The sequence below is a fragment of the Hydra viridissima genome, unplaced genomic scaffold, assembly GCF_058129835.1.
Source record: "Hydra viridissima isolate aposymbiotic clone 2 unplaced genomic scaffold, HvirCarnegie_v1 scaffold_2, whole genome shotgun sequence".
Classification (NCBI taxonomy): Eukaryota; Metazoa; Cnidaria; class Hydrozoa; order Anthoathecata; family Hydridae; genus Hydra; species Hydra viridissima.
In genome coordinates this window covers 14,350,026-14,363,405 of record NW_028324301.1, presented here as the reverse complement: position 1 = coordinate 14,363,405, position 13,380 = coordinate 14,350,026, and the positions used below count along the sequence as shown (strand labels likewise).

The 13,380-nt window shown below is 29.1% G+C and overlaps 1 long non-coding RNA gene and 1 pseudogene across 2 annotated transcripts; both read left to right on the top strand.

Moving 5' to 3' along the window:
* Window positions 1-653: 653 nt before the first annotated feature.
* On the top strand, window positions 654-2,475 carry LOC149892109 (uncharacterized; annotated as a pseudogene). The gene is made up of 5 exons (XR_016450046.1): window positions 654-1,058; window positions 1,185-1,377; window positions 1,555-1,620; window positions 1,779-1,875; window positions 2,184-2,475. The product of XR_016450046.1 is annotated as an uncharacterized LOC149892109 (transcript).
* A 7,151-nt stretch (window positions 2,476-9,626) lies between these two features.
* LOC149892108 (uncharacterized) lies at window positions 9,627-10,301 on the top strand. Its single transcript, XR_016450038.1, has 3 exons — window positions 9,627-9,697; window positions 9,885-9,970; window positions 10,064-10,301. It is a non-coding gene; the product is annotated as an uncharacterized LOC149892108 (long non-coding RNA).
* The last annotated feature ends 3,079 nt before the right edge of the window (window positions 10,302-13,380 follow it).

The window sequence follows — 13,380 nt, the reverse complement described above, 5'->3', positions numbered from 1 at the left end:
ACGTGATGACTTTAACATCTCTCTACTTATTTACATTCACAATATTTACACAAAAATATTATTTTTTAAGGGTTCTTTCAATTCTACTAAATTATTTGCATATTTGCAATGACTTAAATGTCCACTATACTCCTAAGGCGCTTTACCTATATATCTTTCTAAAATAAATTCATTAAAGATTTGTGTTTACATTTTTTCTAGGTCTTTTCATACATTTAATGAGTGCTCGTTAATATTATTTAAGATTAAGAGGTCATCCTTATTTTTGTTTCTTTAAATAAAAATTGGATAACAATAAAATGGCAATTAAGAGTTGTACCAGCTCATCTGAAAAAATACATGCAATTATTAAGTTAGCTGAAAAGTCTATTCCAATGTCAGTTCTACCTAAAATGAAAACAAGTAAAAGAATATATTATTGATAAACACTATTCTTGCTGTTAATTAAGTTTTTATTTTTTTAATTTTTTTTTCTCTTTTACAATAAATAAAATAACCAAAGTTGTTCTTTTTCAATAAAAAAAAAAAAAAAAAAGAAATAAAGAAACGCCAATTAGTTATTTTCCTTTCTTCTTTCTTAGGAGCCTTTATGATGTTCCATAAAAAGCAACAAGGAATAATTCAATTCAAAAAATATTATCTGGTACCTTTTCCCTTCATGCTATTGTTTTACTTTTTATTTTAAATTATTTAAATTAATTTTTAGACCTTCAAAATAACATATTAATGGTGTTTACTGTAAGTTTTTTGTTAAACTTTTTTAATGTTAAATTGGTTTTTAAAGGTTATACTGCAACCTTTTCTATACCTGATGGCTATTTTGGACTCACTGCTTTATCAGCCAACATACCAATGCCCTTTAAGTCAACTACTACCTCTTTTATATGTGGAGGTTTTTCTGGACTCAAACCAACATTAAACAATCACTATTAGTATATTAGAAAGCTCATCAATGCTTTTGCTGGTATTCCTCAAACCTACATGAATTACAATAGAAGAGATTCTGCATGTGCTTGGGATGAGTTAATTAGCTCAAAAAATTTTAAAGGTAATGGTAGGTTTATTTAAAATAATTATTTTTTGTAGAATTTTATATAATCTCACTTCTTTTGAGACCCAGGTTGACATACTTAAAAATTTAACACATTAAGTAATTTATAAGTACTGTTTGTTTTCAACTTAAGATTTCAACATATAGTATTATAGAAGTTGGCCCAAATAACCTTGGAAATGAATGAAATTTCTAAAAGGTTAGCAATTAATGACACCAGGATGAAAGATGCTAAGAGAGAGATACTAATACAATTTGATGATGTTAATGTTCTATATGAATTTGATTGAAAACTTGGAGCTGACAAAAGAGTTCTTAAAAAGATTGTAAGTTACTTTTTATTAAAAAGTACCATTGATTAATGTCATTGGGTGGACGTTATCTATATCTTGGGTATTGGGTGGATGTTCCCAAAAATGTCCATTGAGAATATAGATCTTCTATTGTGCAAGATCGCCACATTGTTAATAGAGATATTATTTTGTATTCTATTTTTACATCAGGTGAGGCAGCTATCTTCAATTGGTGGTAACAATCAAAAGAAAAGTATTATAAAACATGATAAACAGGTTAAAACATTTCTTTAATCAATAATGCTTACTAGTTTTGTAAAGAAAAATAGTTCCACTGATTTTTTATTTTTAGAAAGATTTTAAAATGTTGAAATTCTCTTTTGACATGTTTAATCTTGTGTTGTCAACGTTATATACTAATTCTCTAATTTTAGGGCTCATGACAAACAAAGTTTAATTTGGTTGGTTTAAAAGGAAAAGTAACTGTGAAATTACCTATGGAAGGGTTGAATATTTATAAAGCTATAATTGGTAGGATATTATTTAGATTTTAAATGTTAAAAATTAGGCAAGATGCAGATCTATATTGTTTTATCAAAAACGTTTTTGTATACTACTTTTTATTGGCTGCCTGTTGAAAATAAATAAATTTCACAAAAAATAGATGTCAAACTTTTTATGCACAAGTTCATCAAAAAATAAAATAAATCTGTTTAAATGGCTAAAAATTGAAAACTTCATGTATTTGTATAAAATGTTACTGGAAGATTTTCTTTCCTCCTTTCTCTGCATTTTTATTCACTTCACCAAGTTTGAATATTTTTGCATTTATTTTCTAGAATCGATTAAGCGCTGTGATGCAAAAGCTACAGACAAAGAAACTCAGACGTTTATAGCCTTCTGATTGAAATATGCTCCTTTAAATGGAGGTAAACGGAAATCCTGCAACCACAAAGTAGAAGATGAAGAAGTTCTTGAAGAAGGTGATAAAGAAAATCAAGATAACGATGACTGTGAAGTAGAGGGTGACATTGAGTCAAACGAAAGCGAAGGTTCTGGTGAAAAAGAAAAAGAAATTACTCCCACTTGTAAATTTCTAAATACAAATACATTTTAGTAAGTGTTTTAAAATGTTATCTTTCGAAAGTTCATAAAACGTAACGTCAGTTCAACGTTGATCTTTTGACGTTGAATCAATTTTGGTATTTCAACGTCGATTTCTTATTTCCAAATCAACGCTTAAATCAATGACCGTAAATCAACGTTGAAATGCTTGCTGGGTAAACTTTTGTTTGTTTACATGTGAACAAACAAAAGTTTGCATGTCTTGTTAAGCTTTTTTATGTAAATAAGTTTCACTAAAGTTTTTTTTTTACCGAATGTTTTTAAGTTGAATGACAGATTTAATAGGGGGTCCAAAATTAACTTTTTTTTTTAGATTTTTTGTAGTTTAATCACTTTTTCTTAACTAATTTTTTATGCTGATTTCGAATTTCACAATTTTTTTTACTTCATTATCAATATTTAGCCTTCTAATTCAATTTTAAAAAAAGTGATTATTTTCACAAAAGAATTTACTGTTAAATTAAATGAAATCATTATTTTCAAATATAAGCAATGTAAAACACATAGTAAATTTTTTTTTCATTTTATTAATAAAATATGTAATCATTATGCTTAGTTATAAATAACACAATAAATTAGACAATGCACATCATCAAGATAGTCTAATATTAATAATAATTTGTTGCAATCTCTATTGAAAGTGCAAAATAACTTTGTCATCGTAGGTGATTGTGGATTGCTGTGATGACTTTCCAAGTAGAACCTTCAAATTAGTAGCATATTCTTCTATAGACATAAGACGGCGCTTTTTTGTATTTTTATCAAAAATCATGATTTTAAATAGAGTTGATTTCCGCGGCAATGACCTACTTGTATCTCTAAAATAAATTACTTCATTCTTCAACCGTTTTTGGCATTTTATCAGATCTCTTTTTCAATATATTGACTTCATCTGATCCACAAGTAAATGGGCCGCCTTGTAGTTTTAAACAAGTTAAAATAGAATTTCTCCTGGACGCCTGATGTAAAGCTTGTTGTTCTTTTTTAGTTAAGCCGCTTTATCTCAGTTGAATCTGTTGCTGGTTCCAACTATATTCTATACTTTCAATTTTTCTAACAATAGGACCCATTTTCCGAAATAGCTCTAAATTACTTGAATCTTCATTTCTTAAATTATTTGAATATTTAAGAACATTACCACGTGAAACTGTTGAAAGTGATGGTTTTTTTCGAAGTCGATTGCTATGAGTTCCACACTGACGCTCAAGTTCAATATTATTTGTAACTGTTTTATCAACTCCAACGACTTGATCAAAGACCTAATACTCATCAGGTAACCGATCATTGTTTCTTTCTCCAAACCCATAATGCTTTCCTCTTTGGTGTTGAAGAACTATAGCTAAACTTTGCCGAACTATATTTGCAAGAATGCAATCATCAAAGTTCTTTGATGCGTATTTTCGAACTACTTCAACAACTTCTGAGTCATAATCTTCTTTAATGAGATTTTCAAATAGTTTCTTTGATACTCTCTAAACACATGGCTCTTTAAATTCAAAGAATCGTTGATTTATGACATCATTAGATAAGCTTGAATGCATCTTGCTAAAGAATATTTGCGGTTTAGAATGCGTGCCTTTACCTTTAGTTTTACAGAAAAATGGTGAAATGACTTGCATTCCAAAAGCTGCTACCACGACTAAAGTAATTATAATGTAATCAAAATTCATAGAATCTCGGACTAAACAAGCAAGTTTATTTGTAAGATATTCATGTTGGTCTAAAAACTCCTTAAAGTCATCCCAGTGAAAGCAAACTATAGAAGAACATTTTGAAAGACATTCAAATCGAACATCTTTAAATTCAAAAAGAAAAGTATCTTTGTTTTAACGCTGCATAAAAGTTTTAAATTCTTTATGATAATTCCATGGTTTTTGAATAAAACTCGGACCAAACAAGTTTAGTACCCATGAGAGAAAGGTTAAGGACAACGTTTCCGTACTTTTGTTAATAGATATATCTAACAAAAAGCCTTTGAAAAGGTTATCCATAGTCGTTTCATTTTCAATTTGATTTAGAACTTTTTCAATAGCTCTGTCAAAACCTAAAGCTGTATGTGAAGTGCAAAACAGTTGACCAGCAGGAATTTCTCTATCGAGTATATCAGCTGTGATTTTAGATATTCCTATATTATGAACAGTACTGTCAGTCATATGAACATCTGCCTTCTGGTATAGTTCTTCTGAGGTGTATTTTGAGGCTTCCTGTAACATTTCGAATGTCGTTTTTATTCCATCTGCAATGTTTGCTGTAGTTTCTAAAGCAACTGCTAATGTAGGCAAAGGAAAATAATATTCTCGGTTAATATGTAAACCAGAAAGTGCAAAGGTCCCAACATGCTTTCGAGTGGTAGAGTCAGTTGCGTGAGTTATTATATCGCCACTATTTTTAGCTTGAACAACTCTGTCTGCAATCAAGCCAAGAGAATACGCGTGCATCTGTTTTAGTTTTTTACGAATGGCACTGCGTGTTGGGAGTGTGTTAGAATCAATAAATGTGTTCTCAATAGCTTCACAATTATTTTTATCGTTTTTTGATATACGGTCAATTTCATCTGCAATTTTCCATTTTGTTTTAAAAACTTGATTGCTGATTACTTTCAGTGCAATTTGCATTTCCCTCATCGAGAATCCTTCTCGATCTAACTCTGCACATGCATGGTAGATATCACTTAAGACTAAGTTTTTTGATTGTCGGACATTAGGTGGAACATAAGTATTGTGAGAACTATCTTCAAACATTAATTTTGATTTTGATCTCGTCATGTATGGCTGCTTTGATTCACTTACATTAACAAACATAACTCTCTTTTTTTAAATTGGTTCAGTGTCTTTTTCAAAGAACTGATATTCATTTTTTGTTAATTCTTTTTCAAGAAATTCATCTTCATCTTCAAATTCACTTAACTTGCTATCATCATTATCAACGTACATTGTCTGATAAACTGCTGTTTCATTTCTTATATTTTTCTCAATTTTTCTTTTTTCATTAACAACTTTTTGATGGAAAGTTTTATCACATTTTGACATGTAAAATTTCTGTTACCGTGCATGTTTTCTAGATACGAGTAGTCTTCAGCATTTACTGAAATACCGAAAAACTTCTCTAGCTTTTCACGACGTTCTGGATTAAAGCAGAAAATGTCAAAAAGTTTTTTAAGGGATTCGTTCATAGAAATACATCTACTTAAAAAACTATCACCTTGCTTGTTTTTGTCAACACCTTTTAAGTATTTCACTTTGCAGACGTATTAAAATGGCCAGATATGATATTGTGTAGATATTACGCTCTGTCCAATGACTTTCTACTAACTTTGCAACTCTTCGACAAGCACTTTCAAAAGATAATTTATTGTTGACTTCGTTAAAGACAAGTACAAGAACATCTCTGAGTAAAAGCAACTTTGTATGATAAAATTTATAAATTTTATGTTAGTTGTAGTTGATACACTCTAAAAACAATCCGTTAGAAAAAGTAACGGATTGCGTGTCTCCGTTAAATTAACGAAGTAATTCGTTTCCAAAAACAACAAAATTAACGGAATAAAGTTAACAAATTACGTAGTCTTCGAAATTCCATTAATTCAACGAATTAAATAATAAAATCCGTTGGAAAAAAAAAATTTTTTTAAAAATGGTTTCCGAAAAAAGTTATGAAGTGCTTCCTCTGTAGATTATATTTTTCATCATTACATATCCTTTTTTCTCATTTTCGAAATTTACATGAAGTCAAATGCACTTTTTATAAATGCAACAGAGTTTTCATTAGTTTCATAAAGTTAAGAAAACATTATGAAAGCCAGCAGTCAACAATAATTCCTGATGAGATCAAGCTGCAAGTTCAACTACCACTAGTTAGTTTCATTTTATTTTGTTCAAGTGTATGTATGTATATATGTGTGTGTGTGTCTATATATATATATATTAGGGCCCTGCGAATCGCTTCGATTCGATTCGATTTGCGAATCAAATGCCGCTTCGATTCGAGATTCGATTCGAAAAAAATGATTCGAGTTTTTCGAATCATTTTTTTGTTTAAATTACTTTATGTTTTCATACAAACGGCGTTAAAAAGTTTTCAAAATATCAATATTTATGTTATCAGAAAATTCAGCGGTAGAGTAATTTTTGAACGTAAACATACTTTTCATTACAATTAATTGTCGATTAGGGATTTAAACAGAGCGGAACGCAAATTTGTAACGCAAAAGTTAGGTTTTATTTTTTGCGTCGTTAATGTTTGACTTCGCTTTCACTAAAGTAATTTTAAATTTGATACTTTTTGTTTGTGCTACATCAAGCTATTTTTGCATCAAGCTATAAAATGACTTCTAAAAAATTGGCAGTTAAAGAATTCTTTGAAAAAAAAGGAGTATTCTGGCAATGCAAACAAGAAAATTGCAACAAAAAGTATTCTGTTTAGAAAACTGGAACTTTATCTCATCTATGGAACCATTTAAAACGTGACCATAAAAAACTACTCGTAGAAGCAACAAAAAAGCGCACATCTGCTACTAAAAGAAAAAAGAATTCCAATAACACAATCGAGCAATCATCAAGTTCCTCGTTAAATTCGAATTTTATTCGACTATATTTATTTCAATAGATACAGTTATTAAAAAAAACTACGACCGTACAGTGCTTAGACTTGTAATTGAAGATGGAAGATCATTTGAGACAACTTCTGGATCTAGCTTTATTTATCTGTGCTCGGTGCTTACTCAAGGGCAATATTATCCACCACACCCGACCACTTTATCTCGAAATTTAGGTGACATGGTCGATGATTTATATATTAACTTCCAACAAAGTATAAAAAGCCAATTAATCTCCAAACCTAGCATCACTTTTGATCACTTTAAAGCCGACAATGGCGATAACTTTCTTGTTTCTACTTGCCACTTTATTTCATCCTGTTGGGTTTTAGAACCATGCTGTTTATCAGTTGTAAATCTGGAAGTAATAAATGCTTGTCACAAAGCTACTTCCACTGAAGAAGTTTTAAGAAACGTGCTGTCAAAATTTGACTTGACTTCAGATAATATTTTCCGAGCTACAACCGATACTACTCCTAGTATGCCATGCACACTTAAACTTCTTGGGATTGATTGGCTAGGCTGTTGTGCTCATAAACTCCAACTTTGTGTGAAATCAGCTATACACAACCAACCAATTCTTGTTACATTAATTAGCAAGGCTCATAAAATAGTAGGATTTTTTCACTCATCATCAGTTGGACAGGCAGCTCTCAAAAAGTATCAGATTTCTCAAGGAAAACCTGAGTCAAAGCCTCCAATGGATGTGGAAACGCGCTTTAACAGCACTTCTAACTTATTGGAATGGATTAAAAAAAAAAAATGATTCTATAGAGATTGCTCTAGCTGAGTGTTCACAAAAAAAAAACTGAATGAAAGTGCCACCGACTTGTCTAACTGAAACACAAGTGCAATTGTTAACAACAGTCGCTCCTATTTTTAATGCAGTATCTGAAGCCACTAATATACTAAGTGCGGAAAAAAGCGTAAGCATTAGTTTAGTTTATCCGTGCATTACAACTTTGAAAAATTATCTTCGCTTGATGGATAAAAGAGGGATGGGTAAATTTGTCGACAATCATATTACGCAGTTGGAAATGAGGTTTGATTTAAGTGAAGACGTTTTTCTTACCGCTACTTTCTTAGACCCTCGATTTAAATCAGAAATGTTTACTTTGGCAGAGAAACAAATCGTATAATCTTATCTAATGACATCTGAAAAAACACGATTTAAATATTACTATGATTCCCGCTGAAATTCAACTCGAAGTAGCAAATTTGTCATCTGAAGCAAATGGAATTTTCGATAAAATGTTTGAACATATCACTAAAAATCGTACTCTACCAGAGAAAAGAACTTTAGATCAGCAATTACATTTTGAAACTACTGCATACATCGAAGAGAAAACGTTGGGACGTCCAGATTGTTCTATTCTGTACTGGAAAAACAAACGTAACATTTTCCCTTTATTATCAAAAGTTGCAACTGATTTTCTTGCTGTTCAAACTACAAATTGTTCGTCTGAAAGAGTTAACTCTGTGGGAGGAGGAGTGATCGACAGTAAACGCAGTAGTCTTTCCGAGCAAAATGCGGAATGGTTAATTTGGGCTAGAAGTAACAAAAAGAGTTTGTTCAAATAACATTCAAATTTTGTAATATTTTGTATAGCATACATGAAAATAAAGATAAAAAACTTAAGTTTCTTTCAACTAGTGATTCGATTCGTGATTCGATTCGATTCGCGAATCAATACCTGCTTCGATTCGAGATTCGATTCGAAACCAAAAATGCCGATTCGCAGGGCACTAATATATATATATATATATATATATATATATATATATATATATATATATATATATATATATATATATATATATATATATATATAACAGACAACTAAACATGGAATAAATTCCATTACATATCAGGGTATCCTTTCTTGGAACACCCTTTCGTACACCCTAAAAACAGATTTTATCCTTAGATCCAAGAATCTGTTCTTAACGTCACTCCATCATTTTTACCAAAAAAGTTGTTTTTTTTATAATCATTTAACTATAAAAAAATATATAGATGTGCTATAATTTTTAATATTTGTATTGTTATCTTATATGTTTTTAGCTTTAATATGTAGTTTAAGCAAGTTAAGGAATTACATGGACATTAGCTTACAATGGCTTAATCATGTTCAAGTATTACAGTTATCTGTTCCTTGTTATTGCATTTTTTTAAAAATAAATTTGTCAGTTACATCAGACAAATATTGTAAAAAATGAGTTGTTAACAATATTTTTTGTTTACAGGATCTTTAAATCACATTTACATTGTAGATAAAAGGTTTGTTGCAATAAGTTTAATTTGCCAGCTTTTTTGTAGTTACACAGTTTTAGTGTAAACTAAATGGTGAGTTACACAATTATCTTTATATGGCTTGTTTATATCCTTATAATTTGCTATTTTAGACACATGGTATGCAATATCACGCTGTAAGTTTAAATTAGTTGTAAAATTAAAAATTAGATTTTGATTTGCATTTCTTTTGATGGGGATATTTATTTCGGTTAGGTACAACTAAGTTTATGTATGCCTTGTTTATATTCGTTTAGAATTTACTACTTAGTTTAGAATTTACTACACAAGGGATGTGGTATCAAATTGAAATTCTGATATTGTTATTTGCATCTCTTTTGGTGAGCTTATTTATTTTTGTTTTAATTAATCGTTATTTAAGTTGGAGACCTTTTTTTTACTTTTTTCCTGACAGGTTTTGAAGTATGTAGTAAATATAGAACCTTTCAGTTATCAGGTAAGATTATCTTTTTTTACACATTTTTATTAAAGATATTATTTAGTTGTTGCATCGAACTTTATCTTTAGAAAATGGTATCGGAAATAAAAAAAATAAAAAAATTTCTATTATCAATTTATAAATCAGGAATTAGCAATAGCAATATTTCTTAAAGGTACTTTGTAAAATTTTATTTTCATTTCATACTATTTATATAATTTAGGTTCCATATTTTCTTTATTGTATTTTATGTTATATTTACCTTTAGGAATTGACAACACGTTGCTGGAATTGAAGCGTGAAACATGTACTAAGAACAGCAGCGTTAAAACCTAAAACCTAGTTTGTTAACAATTGGTTTAGTTTAAACATCTATTGTGTATATGGGTGTGTGTGTTTTATACAGATGTTTTATAACCTCAAATATAATGACTATTAAAAATATATTTAAAAACTATTTTGATTGTAATTAAAAGTTTGTGTACTGAATTACATTATTACAAATATTTGATTAGTTTTCAATGTCCAGTTAAAGAGTTTTTGAAGCTTGCTAACAAATTGAGCACTATATTTCTCCCAACCATGGTAGTTTGTATAATTAGTACTGCTTGTATTAGATGGGTGGTAATTATTACATTTATAATGGTAAGAACCAATATGTATTAAGAATATCATAATGAAATAATCCATATTTTAAAAAATGTAAGGATTACTTTGTTATCAAATTACAATACTATGTGGCTTAATTCTTAATTATAATGGAGTGATTTTAACAGATTATTCCCTACAATAACGTTATTTTAACTAAATAAAAACAGCGGATAATTTGATGCACTAACGTTATAACTCCTTTATTTAAAAGGATTGTTTAATCGGAAAAATATCAACGGACTTCAATCCGTTAAAACTTTAATCCGTTAACTTAACGGAAAAGCCGTTGGTGCAATAGCGACGGATTGATCTGTTACCCAATTCGTTGTATACAACGGATTTTTTTTTAGAGTATAAATTTATCAACTACAGGGAGACTTTCTAAAGGAGTTTGTTTATTTTGATTTAAAACTAGTTTGTTATTACGTCTTGTTACAATTTTTTTCATTTTAATTGGTATCTAAATTTAGTTAACAATAATAAGCTATTTTTTAAGTATATATAAGTTTTACATTTTAACAAAAAAAGTTTTATTACATTTTTTTTTAAAACGCAACTATTATTCATTTTAATTCAAATTTATCCAATCAAAATTTAAATTGCATAAACTTTAAAATAAAGTTGCGTAACTTTATACGCAAAAAAACCGCTGCAAAGATTTTTCTCTTATATGTTTTTTTTTATGTATCTTTAAAAAATGTTTAAATAGAAATAGAAGGCCAACCACAAAAAAATAGAAAAAACTGAATTGTTTTTCAAACCCTTCCAAAAAAGTTAATTAAGAGTAACTGTCTAAACAAAATATATAGACTTTCGGACCCCCCTACTCAGATTTGGCTATTTTTATTACAACTTAAAATTTTTAGCTATTCATTTTTTTTTTTTTATTATCTTAAGTTGTAAATTGTTTTATACAAAATTAACATTCAATCTGTTCTCTTTTCTTTTACTTTGAACTATTTCACCCCCTGCAGAAAAGGACCTCTAACCTCACTTGGATATACAGGAGAAACCCTTTGGATGGATGAAACTAGATACCATTGGGTAATAAAAAATTGAAATCAGCTAATTTCATTTTTTCAAGCAATTATCTCTCAAAAGTTTATGGTTAAAACATCATTTTCGTCAGAAATATTTTTCCTTTTTTGACCATCTAAATGACATTTTTTTCACATGTCTTATAAAATAAGACGGAAAGGTAACTTGTATGCACACAAAAGTTTTTTTAAGTATTTTTTTCTAGAATTTCTCAGTGTAATTAGAAAAACTCTTTTTCTAATTACACTGAGAATTTCTCAGTGTAATTTGGAGAAACTCTCAGTGTAATTATTTTTATAATGAACTTATCAAAACTGAATATGATAAAATATTAGTTGAGACTTAACATTATATTGTCATTTTTTGATCTTTTAAAAAGTCCTCTCAAAAAAAAAAAAGAAACTTCTCTGTGATAAAAAAAAGACACAAGTGGTAAACATAAACTTATCATTTCTATTGCTGAAGGGGTTCAAGAAAATTACAGTTATGTCAAGAAAATTTTGGATCTTTTTCAAGTAGAAAACCTTCCATTTGTGGTATCATCAGATATAAAGATCGTCAACATAATCTGTGGTCTTCAGTCTTATTCAAGCAAGCATCCTTGCTGTTGGTGTACAGTTAACTCGAGCAGTCTTCAAATTTGTGGTGAACCAAGAACATTTGCATTGCTCAAAAAAAGTTTTTAGGAAATCAGGGATGACTGCTAAGCAAGGAAAACTCTATGACAACACAATTTTTACACAAAATATTAACCCTCCTGATTCAAAGCCAGTGCTTGAATTTGTTTCTCCAATAGAACTGTATATTTTACTTGAAATTGTGAATCACCTTTTCAAAGGTCTTCTATCAGTTTAGCCTGATGGAAAACATTGGCCTATGTTTTTACACATTTCTCTACAGCTAATATCATTGAGGACGATTCATTGAAAATGGCTGTCATAAGATGATGTTGCAGAATGTTGATTTACTGCAAAATATAGTGTCTGCATTTCAGACTGTTGGCTTTTTGAGACATTTAGAGCTTTCAAGGAAGTTGTTTTGACATTCTTAGGCATAAACCTGAATCCCAACTTTTCTAGCAAAATTGAAAAATTTAAAGAATCTTATTTGAAACTTTTCATATCTGTTACTCCAAAAGCTCATGCTTTTGGATATGTTTTTCATCATCTCCATCAGTTTATTACAAAAAAGAAGACAAAGTCTTGGAGTGTACTAGGTCAGATATAATTTTAATTTCACACCCAGAATATGTAAATCAGCTTCTCTGATGTGTTATTGATTACAATGCCAAACACTTATGCTAACACAAACAAACAAAACCTCATTTATTTAGAATGATTCTTAATTTTTGATGTTGCAAATTGAAGAAAAGTTATTAAAATATTGTTAAAGTTACAGTTAGAATATCAAAATAACAATTCAATTGTTATTGATTTTGTAAAACTTATATATTTTATAAATTGAAAAAAAAAATATTAAAAAAATTCCTTACTCTGTGTTAACCACGAATTTCAGTGTAAATTTTTGAATCAACTTGTCTTCTCACTACGAATTTAATGCAAAAATTTACACTGAGATTATCTTCATAATTGTGAAGTTACAGAAAAAAAAAATTCATGAAATAATTTTTGTGTAGATACAAGTTATCTTTCTTATTTTATAAGACGTGAAAAAAATGTCATTTAGGTGGTCAAAAATGGAGAAAAAAATCCTGACGAAAATGGTGTTTTAACCATAAACTTTTGAGAGATAACTACTTGAAAAGATGAAATTAGCTGATTTAAATTTTTTGTCACCCAATGGTATCTAGTTTCATCCATCCAAAGGGTTTCTCCTGTGTATCCAAGTGAGATTAGAGATAATTATAAGTTCTATTTCTTAATAATTTAACTTATT